At 54.3% G+C, this 11,155-nt stretch overlaps 1 long non-coding RNA gene across 1 annotated transcript; it reads left to right on the forward strand.

Moving 5' to 3' along the window:
* The first annotated feature begins 7,893 nt into the window (after positions 1–7,893).
* Positions 7,894–10,711, forward strand: LOC102096604 (uncharacterized). The gene is made up of 4 exons (XR_002414406.2): positions 7,894–9,306; positions 9,460–9,609; positions 9,756–9,812; positions 10,064–10,711. It is a non-coding gene; the product is annotated as an uncharacterized LOC102096604 (long non-coding RNA).
* Positions 10,712–11,155: the final 444 nt, after the last annotated feature.

The raw sequence follows: 11,155 nt of genomic DNA on the forward strand, positions 1-11,155 counted from the left end.
CTGGGAGCTGCTGTCCCCCCACCCTGCCTTGGGCAGCCCCGGGGAAGTTGAACCCAGGCTGGCTGTGTGGAGCAGAGCCGGGGCAGACATTCTTCTTCCTTGGATTGAAACCAGAGCTCAAGAGGAGCTTCCAGAACTGGTATGGAACATGTTGGAACCAAACCAACCCTGACTCTCCTTCCTACATGGAAACAGGGTTCAACTTCTCTGCAGTTGAAGTCCCACAAGTGCAGCTTTGTGCAGAAATTGAGGTCTGCGGTGCCACCAAAGCAAAACCCCGCAGTGGGATCTGCCCTGAGCCCCTGGTGACCACCCTCCTCTCTTGCAACCCCTGTATCCACCCCAACCTCCAGCCCACCACTCCCATGATGGGAGCAGGATGATGTGGGGTGCTGGGGACAGCGGCTGGGGACCAGCACGGCAGCAGGGCTGGGGTGATGCCCAGGATGAAGGATGGGATGAAGACACCCGGGCAGGACTCTCGGCAGCAGCGGGTGGGTGAGATGAGGCCAGCACAGCCTCCCTGTGACCTGTTCGAACCTTGTGTCAGCTTTCTGCCTCCCACCGCAAAACGTCCCTACCAACCCACACAATCTAAAAACAAAACAAAACAAGGATTAGGAAATGCAGGGGAACAAAAGGAAGCAGAGAGAGGCCCTGGGAGTGGATCTGGGTGCTGCCCGGTGCTCGCAGGCAGGGCAAGAAGCTGCCACAGCAGCCCTGGAGAGCCCTTCCCACCCAGACCAACCTGGTCCCAGCCTGGGAACTGTTGCAAAACCCCCCCAGTCCCACCCTGGGATTTGAGGAAACTGAAACCTTGTGATGCAAACTGGGAGGGATGAAGCAAGAGATGCTTTCTCAGGAAGCAGGTGACGGATCCAGCACCATGGGGCTGCACAGACAAGGCCACCAGCTGGGTGCTAAACTTCCTCGGACACTGACCAGCCTCCGGTGTCACCACCTTCCCCCTTGTCCTCCCGTGCTGAGCTCTCCCACCGGCAGGAACCGGCTGCCCCCCCAGGAGCACAGCCCCTGTCACAGCTGGACCCGTCAGCAGTAAACGAGGATGACAGGGTTATTGGGAAACAAGTCGACACTTCCAAACAGATTCTCTTTGCTGCTCTTTTCCTTCCTGAAGCTGGTCTGAGCGTGGCAGGGGTTGCTCAGGAAAGCCAGCAAGTTAATATATTCATGTCATCTTGCGTTTAGTGCCAGGACATGAAGTAAACACTGTCAGGGACCTCGCTTCGGTTCAAAGACAAGCCCTGTTTCTTATTCCAATCACATTATCCATGCTCCCCGTACAGCTTCATTGATTCATATCTTAAAAAGAAAAGCCTTCAAAACCCATTAAGTCTGCCTTGCCGCTCCAGCCCTGCTCTCAAGGGCTAGGGCAAGAAGCATTAACTAATCTGCTCACATTACCTTGCCTTTGAACCGAGCATCTCTCGGTGTCAATCAAGAGTGTTTGGAAGCGATACGCTCCCACATGGGGCCAGTTTTGGTTGTTGAGGTCACCCAATGTCATGGAAGCGGAGGGACTGGCACCCTGTACTGGGTCCCTTTGGCACCCATGGTCACCCAGGGCTCGTGCCTACAGGTCATGGCTCCTGTTCCGTTCTGGAGATCCATGCACTTGTAAGCAAGCCCATGAACGAGCAAATTCCTGCAGTTGCTCTTTCCCAGGGCCTCAGACAGCACCTGGGGCGCAAGAGCAGAGACTCCTGGTGTCAGCCCGGCTGGGTCTCCGCGAGGGGAGATGGCTTTGCAAGCAGCAATGTCCTCCCAGGGATTACGAAAGCCACCGCTGCCTATTGCCAAGGAAAAGAAGGTCCTTCCAGCCTCTTGGGCTCCAGCTCAGCCAGCAGCTGCTGTTTATTTGGCTTCGGCAACTTCCCCGCATACCGAAACGTGCTCCCGGGAGCCCAGCGTGCTCCAGCGCGGCCGGCCGGGACGTCGAGCTTGGCCACCCTGCATGCTCCCCAGCACCTTGCGTAAGGCAGCGCCGCACCCTCCGGCCTGACTTCCACTTGGGAAAGAATTATTCACTCTTGTTTCCATCTGACTGGAGGACACTCTTGGGATGAAACACCCACCGCCCTCCCCAAGGCTTCCCATCCTGCTGGTGCCAGCAACAAGGCCGGAACCGTCCCCTCTGCCCTTGGCTGACCCCCAAGTTCAGGGATTGGGACTGTTTACTGGATGGGCTTAGAGGGATTTGATTTTACTAACATTTCAAGTGGTACTCGTGACTGTTGTTTGTGGGGTTTGGAGCACTTTGAGAGGACATGTCCACCAAGAGGGGACTAACCACAGCTGTCCCAGGCCCCTGTCACCGCTGGACTTGGGGCATCTCCATCCTTGGCTAGTCGGGGATGGAAAGCCAGGCTTCCTGTAAATCTCAGCTTTGCTTTTTCCTTCAAACCCAACCAGTCATTAAACCCAGATCAATCCAGGTCACTTGGATTCGGTTCTCGTTTCAAAATCCTTTTGCCTGCTCTGGGGCTCCTCTGGTCAGGACCTTTGTGCACTATTAAGCCTCATGTGTGAGTTCACATGCACGCGTGTGAACACACAGCTCTTTTCCTCCCTCTCTGTCTCTTACAGAGGATTCTTCCCCATTTATTCTCTTTAACCTAAATCCACAAAGTCACCTGACTCCACAAAATGTGTTTTGCATTGCAAAGAGCTGAGCTGGGACAAGGGGAATAAAGGCACTTAACAGCCCATGGGTGGGACATCCATGGAGTTTACAGGCCAGGGAAAGGCTTCCCTGGTGAGACGCCATGCACAGAGGTCTGTGGGGACACCATGGGGCCAGAGCGATGCTGTGGGGAGAGGTGTGCGTGCTGCTGAGCGATGGCAGAGCGGAGAGGAGGAGGCAAACCCAGCCCGGGCAATGGGAGGATGCAGACAGGGTCTCGGGATCAGCTGGCTGAGATGCGTCCATGGGGAATTACATGCAGGTCTGAGCCTGTCAGATTACAGGAGCTGGGAAGGGGGGAGTGGGCTGAGGCAGGTCTGGCAGGAGGAGGGAAAAGGGAGCGGGAGGCAAAGGAGGAGCAGGGGGAAGGTGGGTGAAGTGGGGAGCAGAGGTGAGCACCCAGCCCTGGTGGTGACGGGGAAAAGGGGGCAGGAAGATGGCCTGGGTGGATGGGGTGGGAAGGTCCATCACATGTCCCTCCCAGAGCCCGCCTGGCCAAGGTGTGGGGATAAAGACTATACAGGGCCTGAGCTCCTCAAGCCAAAACCAATTAAGTGCTCAAGGGGTCACAGTCCAGCTGCTTGGCTCCCTCCTGCCTGAAGGTCAGAGGAAAGCGTCCTCATTTGTTGCCTCTTAATTAGATCTGATCCTGCTCTAATTCTTCCTAAAACCAGCCCTGAGAGCCTTCAGGTGGCTGCTGGGGAGAGGTGTCCACCAGCTGGGGTGACAGGCCAGCCAGGCACAGGTGACAACCCCGGGCTGAGCGGTGCCTGTGGGAGGGACGCGTGGGGCCGGTGGCACTGGGGGTGATGGAGGAAGCGCCATGTGTACCACCCTCCTGCTCCTCGGCACACTCGTCATGATGCTGCGGCGCCGCTTCTTCAACAAAGTGGAACCGTATGTCCTCTCCTGTCCCCTTGGGGCCCTGGGGCTTGGGACAAGAGGGTGAGGGGTGGACCTGGGGTGGAGGATCTTGCTACTCAGCCTAAGACCCGCCCTTGGAGATATTTGGTTTCCTTCTAGTTTCGATCTTCTGGGCGCCAGCCATTTCCTCGTGCAGGGCAGAGGGGAGCTGTCTGTGCTGTGACCTCCTCCTCGCTGCACCAGGGCGAGCAAGGAAGACATGCAGGAATGATCTCCTGACTTTCTGGTGCACAGGGACAGATCTGAACTCCTGGGATGCTTTTATATGCAATGATCAAGGTGTTTCCTAAATGAAGCAGCCCAGCGCCCTGCTATCCATCCAGACAAGCAGCCTGGCTGCCTGTTTGTCTTCATATCGTGGCTGGAGAGGAGACTGAGCAGCACTCTCAGCCATGGGGACATCCCCAGGCTGCCAATGACACTCAGCAAAACCCAGCTACCAAACCTTCTCATGCAAAATAGCCCTGGGGAGGTCCTGCTCCATCCCTGAGTGCTGGGAGCAGTGGTGAGGGTCTGGGTATGGAGGGTGGCTGAGAACATCAGCTCAGTGTTGGCTTTTCAGAAGAACCACCACACTGCAGTGCTGCGCTCCGTGCCACACACACACTCACTCCCGTCCCAGCTCCCAGGCGATGGCAGAGAGCAGATGGAAAGGGACTTGCTGCAGTCCCCCATCAAGTCAATGACAAAGCTGTGACCGGAGCGCAGTGTCACCTCCTACTCAGTGCATCCTCACCATGCGACAGGCACAGGGCTGGCAGCTGCAACTTCCACTTACCTGTAGCTCCCCGTGGCTTTTGGGAGGGAGTTTTGTTCCTGTTCAGCACCTGCTTGGCTTCAGCTCAGCGGCAGTGGGACCACAGTCTTGGCAAGGTCAAGCATCACCCTCATGCCAGGCTCAGATCAAGGAGGTTTCTGCTGGAGATGCACAAATCTATTTACCAGTGGAGATTGGAGACATCTGAACGTGGGGAGGTCAAATTGACACTTAACGAGACAATTAAGTCGAGAGAGGGAGAAACAAGACTGGAAGCAGGGAAGGCATCTCCTGGCCTGAGTACCACAGCCCTCCCTTTGCTACCTGCAGCATCAGGACTAAATTAAGGACTCATTAATTGGGTGCCTGAGCAAAAGTGCTTGCTGCAGAGGTGGGGGTTGTCTCAGGGCAGGGGGCACAGGGGCAGCTGGCGAGGCCAGCAGAGCTGGCAGCCAGCAGGTCTGCCCCTTGGGATGCTGCTGGGCGAGCAGGCAGCGCTGGGGGGACACGTGATGGGACATGGCTCAGGGACAGGTCACCTGAAGTGATGGCAGCAGTGCTGGCAGCGAGCGGGGAGGCGGCTCCAGCCACAGCACAAGCTGTGCCCATGGGAGCTGCCTTTGGGTGCCTGGGCAGGGATGCGGGGACAGCTGTGCAGCTGGCTTGGCACCCTTTTAGGAGCAAGAAAAATGTGCAGGTGTGGGAGGAGGTGCCAGGGATGGTTGTGGCTCAGCTACCATGTCCTTGCTTTTAGCAAGCAGTGGGAAAGCACAAAACCTCACAGGAGGAGGTAGGATGTAGCCTGGAGCTGAAAAAGCTGGGGTTAGGAGAGAAAGACGGGCTGCTGTGTCTCTTTCCACTCATGCAAGGATCAGCAGCTGTTCCACCACATCTAAACCAGGCCCTGCAGCCTGGTCAGACCTCACACCTGACTGCCATCATCATCACCATTGTCAACCTGTGGGCAGTGGGACAGCAACACAGGGTGGGGAGAGAGAGCATGCATGGACTCAGCTTGTGGGGTCCCCAGCACAGCACTGGAGCCCCAGGGAGACTCACAGCTGGATGGTCGGGAGAAGCTTCATCTGAGCCCCACTGCAGCCTTCGGACTGGCACCAGGTCAGGATGCAAAGACACCAGCCGACAGAGAAGCCATGTGCTGCTAGATTAGCTCTTCTAGTGATTAATTGCTTTCACCATTGAAGACCAGTGGCTATTAAGAGGTTTTCTACTTGCTCTGTTTTGGACATTCATCTACTGACCTTGCTCTCTGCTGTCATAAATCAGAGCAGTTCCACTGACAGCTTTATACCAGAAGAGAATTTGTCACCAGCCTTTTGTACTTTGGAAAAGAGACGTTGCAGAAGCAAGAGAAAGAACTGCTGCCAGACCAGGGCTGGGACAAGTGGTAAAGGTGACCGAGGCAGAAGGACTGAGGCTTTGGATGGGCACGGTGGAGGGCAGGTAGCATCCTCCAGACCTCAAACAGACCCAAGGCATCAGAACCTCAATCCAGTTTCGATCCAACTGGATTTCAATGAGCTACAGGACCAGGCTCAGGCTGGGCAGGCACTAGGACCCCATACAGCAACAAAGACCAGGATTTTCCATATGTGCACTACTCTGGGTGACCCCTGAATTGAAGACATCCCTGAAAACCAACACACAGTGAAGAAAGACAGGAACTCACATGTTCCATGGGATAAAGCTGCCTTGGTGCAGGAACGTCCCCCTGGCTCTGACGTCCCCGTGTGCAGAGCAGAGCGTGCATCCTGGGCAAAGGACACAAACAAACAGCACAGGCAAGATCAGATTATGTGAAATCCCCGGCTCACTTGACCTCCTTCACGTCCCGTCTTCTATTTATAAGCCTTGGGGCTGTCAGGGACAAGGCAGGTTGTCCTTGGCCCACACTCACAGGGCTGGGGGGCTCAGCTGTGGGTGCATGGGGTTGGGGTTGGCCCCTGGAGCTGGTTGCCACCATCCCAAAATGAGAGGTTTGAAAGGTTTCCTCCTAAAAGCCCAGCTGCAGGGTCTGCTGCTCCCCCTCACTGGAGGTGAAAGACAAACTGAAGTGCCAGCCTGGACTAACCTCCTCATGAAGGAACAGGAAGGTCATGCAGGACTCCTTGGGCTTGGGTGCTCAGGTTTCCTCAACAAGCAGTGATTTATTCTTTGTTTAACGTGGTATTTAACAAGAAGGTCCTGGCTGGGGGCCAGGGCTGGTTAAGGATGTCTGCTCTGTTTACCTTTCTCATGTTCTCCCCCTCCGGTCCCATCCTGGCAGGAGCTGCTCCCCACCTGCTGCTCAGCAGTATCTGGGTTTAGGGAGCTGGAGGTGCCGCTGACCCGGAGCCCTGGGTTTTGTGTCGGTGCTGGTGCAGTACAGGGGGGATGTAGGGCAGCAAGGACCCAAGGGAGCCCAGAAGCACCCACAGGATCCTGCTGGGAAGAGAGGGAACCAGTCGGGGGCTTCATGGGGCAGGGCTGGACTGTGGCAAATCAATGGAGGCGCTTTGGGGAAGTGAAATGTGAATTTGCCTTTACTGCTGCCTTCTCAGCCCTCACACAATAGGCTGGACATGAACCCCCCAGGCTCCAGAAGGGTTGCTTTCCTAGAACTGGGCCATGGGAAGAGGGAGCATTTGGTGCCTGCACTCAACTCTCCCCCCACAAGGACACCCTCGTTGCACCCTGCACTGCAAGGCGAGAGCAGACCCTCTGCACCTCAGGCTGGAGAAAACAGAGCTGGTAGCTTGGCATCATCTGCATTTAACCTTCAAGCTTAGTGCCCTCTGGGGAGCAGGACGTGACCTCCTCATTTCTACCGCCCAGGCACGGCTGGCAGCGGCGGCATAGGGCTCTGCATCTCCGGGCTGGAGCCGTCAGCGCGCAGCAGGCATGCACAGACAAGTGTCAGCTGAATCTCTGTATGACTTTAAATACATTAGCAAAGCCACAAACACAGTTCCAAAGTGCTGCAGGCACAGCCAAGCCGACAACCCCCAAATCCATCAGCAGGAAAATGACCCCCCTTTTTCCATGGGAGACAAGGTTTAGCATCACTTTCCCCCCTGTATCCATTTAGCAGCTGAGCAGATCCACTTGCTGCCTTTGAATCCAGTACCAGAAGGGTCAATTCTGTGCCACTTCTGCGGAGTCATTATCCTGCCGGTTATATAAATGTCTGGGCATGCACAAAAGGCAGTGCTGATACAGTGGCTCCGACACCAACTCTCTCCAACACCTGCTTTTCAGCTGGAGAGAAAGCCGAGCACAAGAACATCTCGAGAGCTGTCACACAGAAGGCTGCTGGCTTTCAAGCTGAATGGAGAGCTAAATAGCTCTCACTTCTCCTTTAGAATCTCATTTCTAAATGCAATTAATACTGGCACATGCATAATGAAAGACTGACGGGTGAATACAGACTCCGGCAATAAAGAAGCCAGCCCCGAGTGCTATGTAAATATTACAAATCCTCAGTAGAAGCTGACCTGGGGAAGACAGCTTTCTGATGATTAAACCCTAGTGACAATACGACTGGATTCCTACATCTGTCACAATACTACCTGCTGATACATAATGAGCTACTCTAAAAGAACTAGCTCTTGCTGCTCTTCAATGCAGATAAAATGTCTATTTGTAGAATGTAATTAATCTCTTCTTCAAAATCAGGAACCTTAGTGTCCTTGGTAACAACATGCCAGTGACTCAGAGAGTGTCTCTGGCTTTTTCTTCTGATTTTTGAGCGAGTTATTGAAAGTGACCCCAAATTCTAGCACTGAAAAGGTGCTGCGCTTCAGAAGTGGAAAAGCCAGCTGGGTATCAGGAGGCAGGGATAGGTTTTACCTGCACTCTGCAGGGCTCCTTCGGCAGCTTCAGGAGGTTCCTGTCCCTGTTTCAGCCACATTCCCTGGGATGAAACGAGTTCTCATCCCATCAAGCACAAATTCCCTTTTACCATCAGGCATAACCAGGCTGGTACAATACTGAAAGCAGAGCAAGAGTGAGGATCCCAAGATGAAGCTGCTCCCTCCTTTGCCTGGTTTCCACAGGCAATAAGTCAGAGGTGTCAAATTCATTTTCACCGGGGGCCACATCAGCCTCACAGTTCCCTTCAAAGGGCCAAATGCAATTTTAGGACTGTATAAACGTGGCCCCGGTGAAAATGAGTTTGACACCCCTGCAAAAAGTGGCTTATTTCAGCCAAGTATGGCCAGGGATAAAGATTCAAGGGCATCCAGAACCTACCAGGTAGCAACAATGCAAAGCCATGAGCACTGGAAGAGCAGAGGAATGTGGGGACATGTGGCTGGCAGAGCCCTGGGTCCCTTTGAGGGCTGTACTTGGGCATCGCCTGCTCCCCCAGCCACCCTGCCCCAGGCTGGCTGAGATGGGTGCTGAAAAGGCAAATTTGGGGCACTGGAAAGCACACAGAGGCCAAATCCGCTTTCTATGAATTTCAGTGGGAAGCAACCACTGCTGGATGTTGCTCACTGACCCAGTTCCAAAGCCCAGGGGACGGATGGGCGGTGACAAAGGGATGGCTGATTGGAGAGAGTGGGTGATGGAGGACTTGCATGATTTATTTAGTTTCTGGAAGAAAAAAAAAAAACAAAACAGAAAAAAAAAGGATTGTTGGATAAAATCAGCATATTCCAGGCTAAACTGTGCTGCAGCAATACTTTGTGGGACAGGAGTTGAGGTGCTTGATCTCAGCAAGCTAACATCTTTCATTTAAAAAGCCAAATTAGTCCAGAGGCTCTGGTCCCACAAGGTTTCAGAGCAATTTGCCCCTGGGCTGCAATCGGCACAGCTCACCCATCTCTGTCCCCAGGCACCCCGAGGGAGAGGACGAGACCAGAAGAGAGGCCGACTCTGACCCTCGCACCACGTAATGCTGCTTCCGAGTGAAAACCAGGTGGGACGTAGCAGTTAGCTCGGATAGATGCAGCTTTGGGGAAATTGTGGGAAGAAAATGCAAGCTTGGGGTGAAAAGCTTCGTCTTTGCCTTTCTGCCCTACTCACAGACCCCATGGGCATTTTAATGAGTGTTTCTTTCTGTTTCACCCAGAATTTATAGGTCTTTCTGCCTGCTGGGGAGGCTATGAAGGCTCTAGAAAAACTGCTCACCCTGGGGGAAGGAAATTAGAGCCCGAAACAGACAGATTAGAAGGGAAAAAGCCCATTTTTCCATCATTTTCAATAGCAGCTCAGTTCCCAGGTGAGAGCACATCCAGCTGCCCGGGTGCCAAGAGCATCTCGCAGGGACAGGAAAGGCAGCAGAGCTGGCGCTGGTCCCGCTGCAGTGGGCATGGGCTATCTGTGAGGTGGAGATTTGGAACTGATGTGGCTTTGTCCCCCGCACAGTGACCCCAGGGACTGAAGGCCAGCACCAGGCTGCCCATCTACGGCTCCCAGCAAAAGGTAGGACAACTGCCCAGGAGAAAACCTTTGGTTTTGGGTGAGGGGATGCCAGCCTGGGGCACATGTGTGGGGGCTTGGGGGGAATTTGAGGCCAGGGCTGTGTATCCTAATCCCCCCAGCCTACAGGGCACTGCCGAACGCCCGCAGGCAGCCCAGGGACTCACCTTCCCTTCCACAGATCCCCCAAAGCTCATAAACTTGTCTGTCCCAGCTCAGCAAAGCATCAACCGTGACTCCTTCTCCTCCTGCAGCTCCCCTGCAGCCAGCACCCGGTTCAGCACACGCCGAAACTCCCAGCGAAACAACCCACGACGCCAACCAACCCACATCCCTCTAACTCCTCTCTTGCAGCCCAGGGGGAACCAGACACCGGCTGAAGTGCTGGTGCAGAACAGAAATTTGCCTGTTTTTAAGGCTGAGCCCTGCGGGGTGGCCGGCAGCCCCACAGCGATGCCCCCACAAAGCCATCACGCATCCTGCGGGCACAGGGCGATCAGGCGTCCTGCTCCCGGCAGCGGGGTTCACGCACCCTCTGCAGCTTTCCCATCCACACAAATATGTTAATAAAAGATCAGTTTGCAGACGCAGCTTGCTGTAGATGACAGCATTAGAGGCGCATCTGTTTCTACTAAGCACCAGTCTCGTGCTGGGTTTATTTGGTCCATTTGCGGTGGGGAAGAGTTGCTTTCGGCATTCAGAGATGTCTCGTGTCTGGGAGAAGCGGGAGGGGGAGATATATTTTTGGCTCTATTTAACCACAAAAATTTGGGTTTAGAATAAAGAAAAATATTCGTGTTTTCTGTTTGCTGCCAAACCGAGGCAGACGATTTCTTGTGCAAGCCTTCATCTGTTTGTGAACTCAGTGTCCTGTTGGAAAAATAAATGTTCTGATGGGAAAAGTCTATCAGAATGTATTGATCAGTCATCGGTAGGCTTGCAAACATCAGCTTCACCCTAACTGAAAAAGCAGTTCACAAAGCTTTTGCCGATACATGTGAGGCAGAAGGAACCAAGTCTTTGCTTGTTTTGGTGAGTGAAGTAGTGACAGAGCAAAATTCTTTCTGCAGGCACAGTTGCGCTGGCCTCACCATGGCTGGAATGAGTTTTCAGTGCCAAATACCCCCCTTTTGAACCCAGAACAAGCTGTTTGCTCTTTTCTGAGAGCCAACCACACTGGTGGCCACAAGCAGGACACAGCGATGGTGGGGAAAGAGCCTGGGCTGTGGCTCGTGCCCAGGATACTCCTGGCTGATGGCAGCACCATCTCCCCATCCTGGGGCTGCAGGGTCACCTGCCACCAGCAAGGTGAGGCCAGACACACAGTCAAGAGCTGCCAGCAGCTT

This window comes from Columba livia, chromosome 18 (genome assembly GCF_036013475.1).
Source record: "Columba livia isolate bColLiv1 breed racing homer chromosome 18, bColLiv1.pat.W.v2, whole genome shotgun sequence".
NCBI lineage: Eukaryota > Metazoa > Chordata > Aves > Columbiformes > Columbidae > Columba > Columba livia.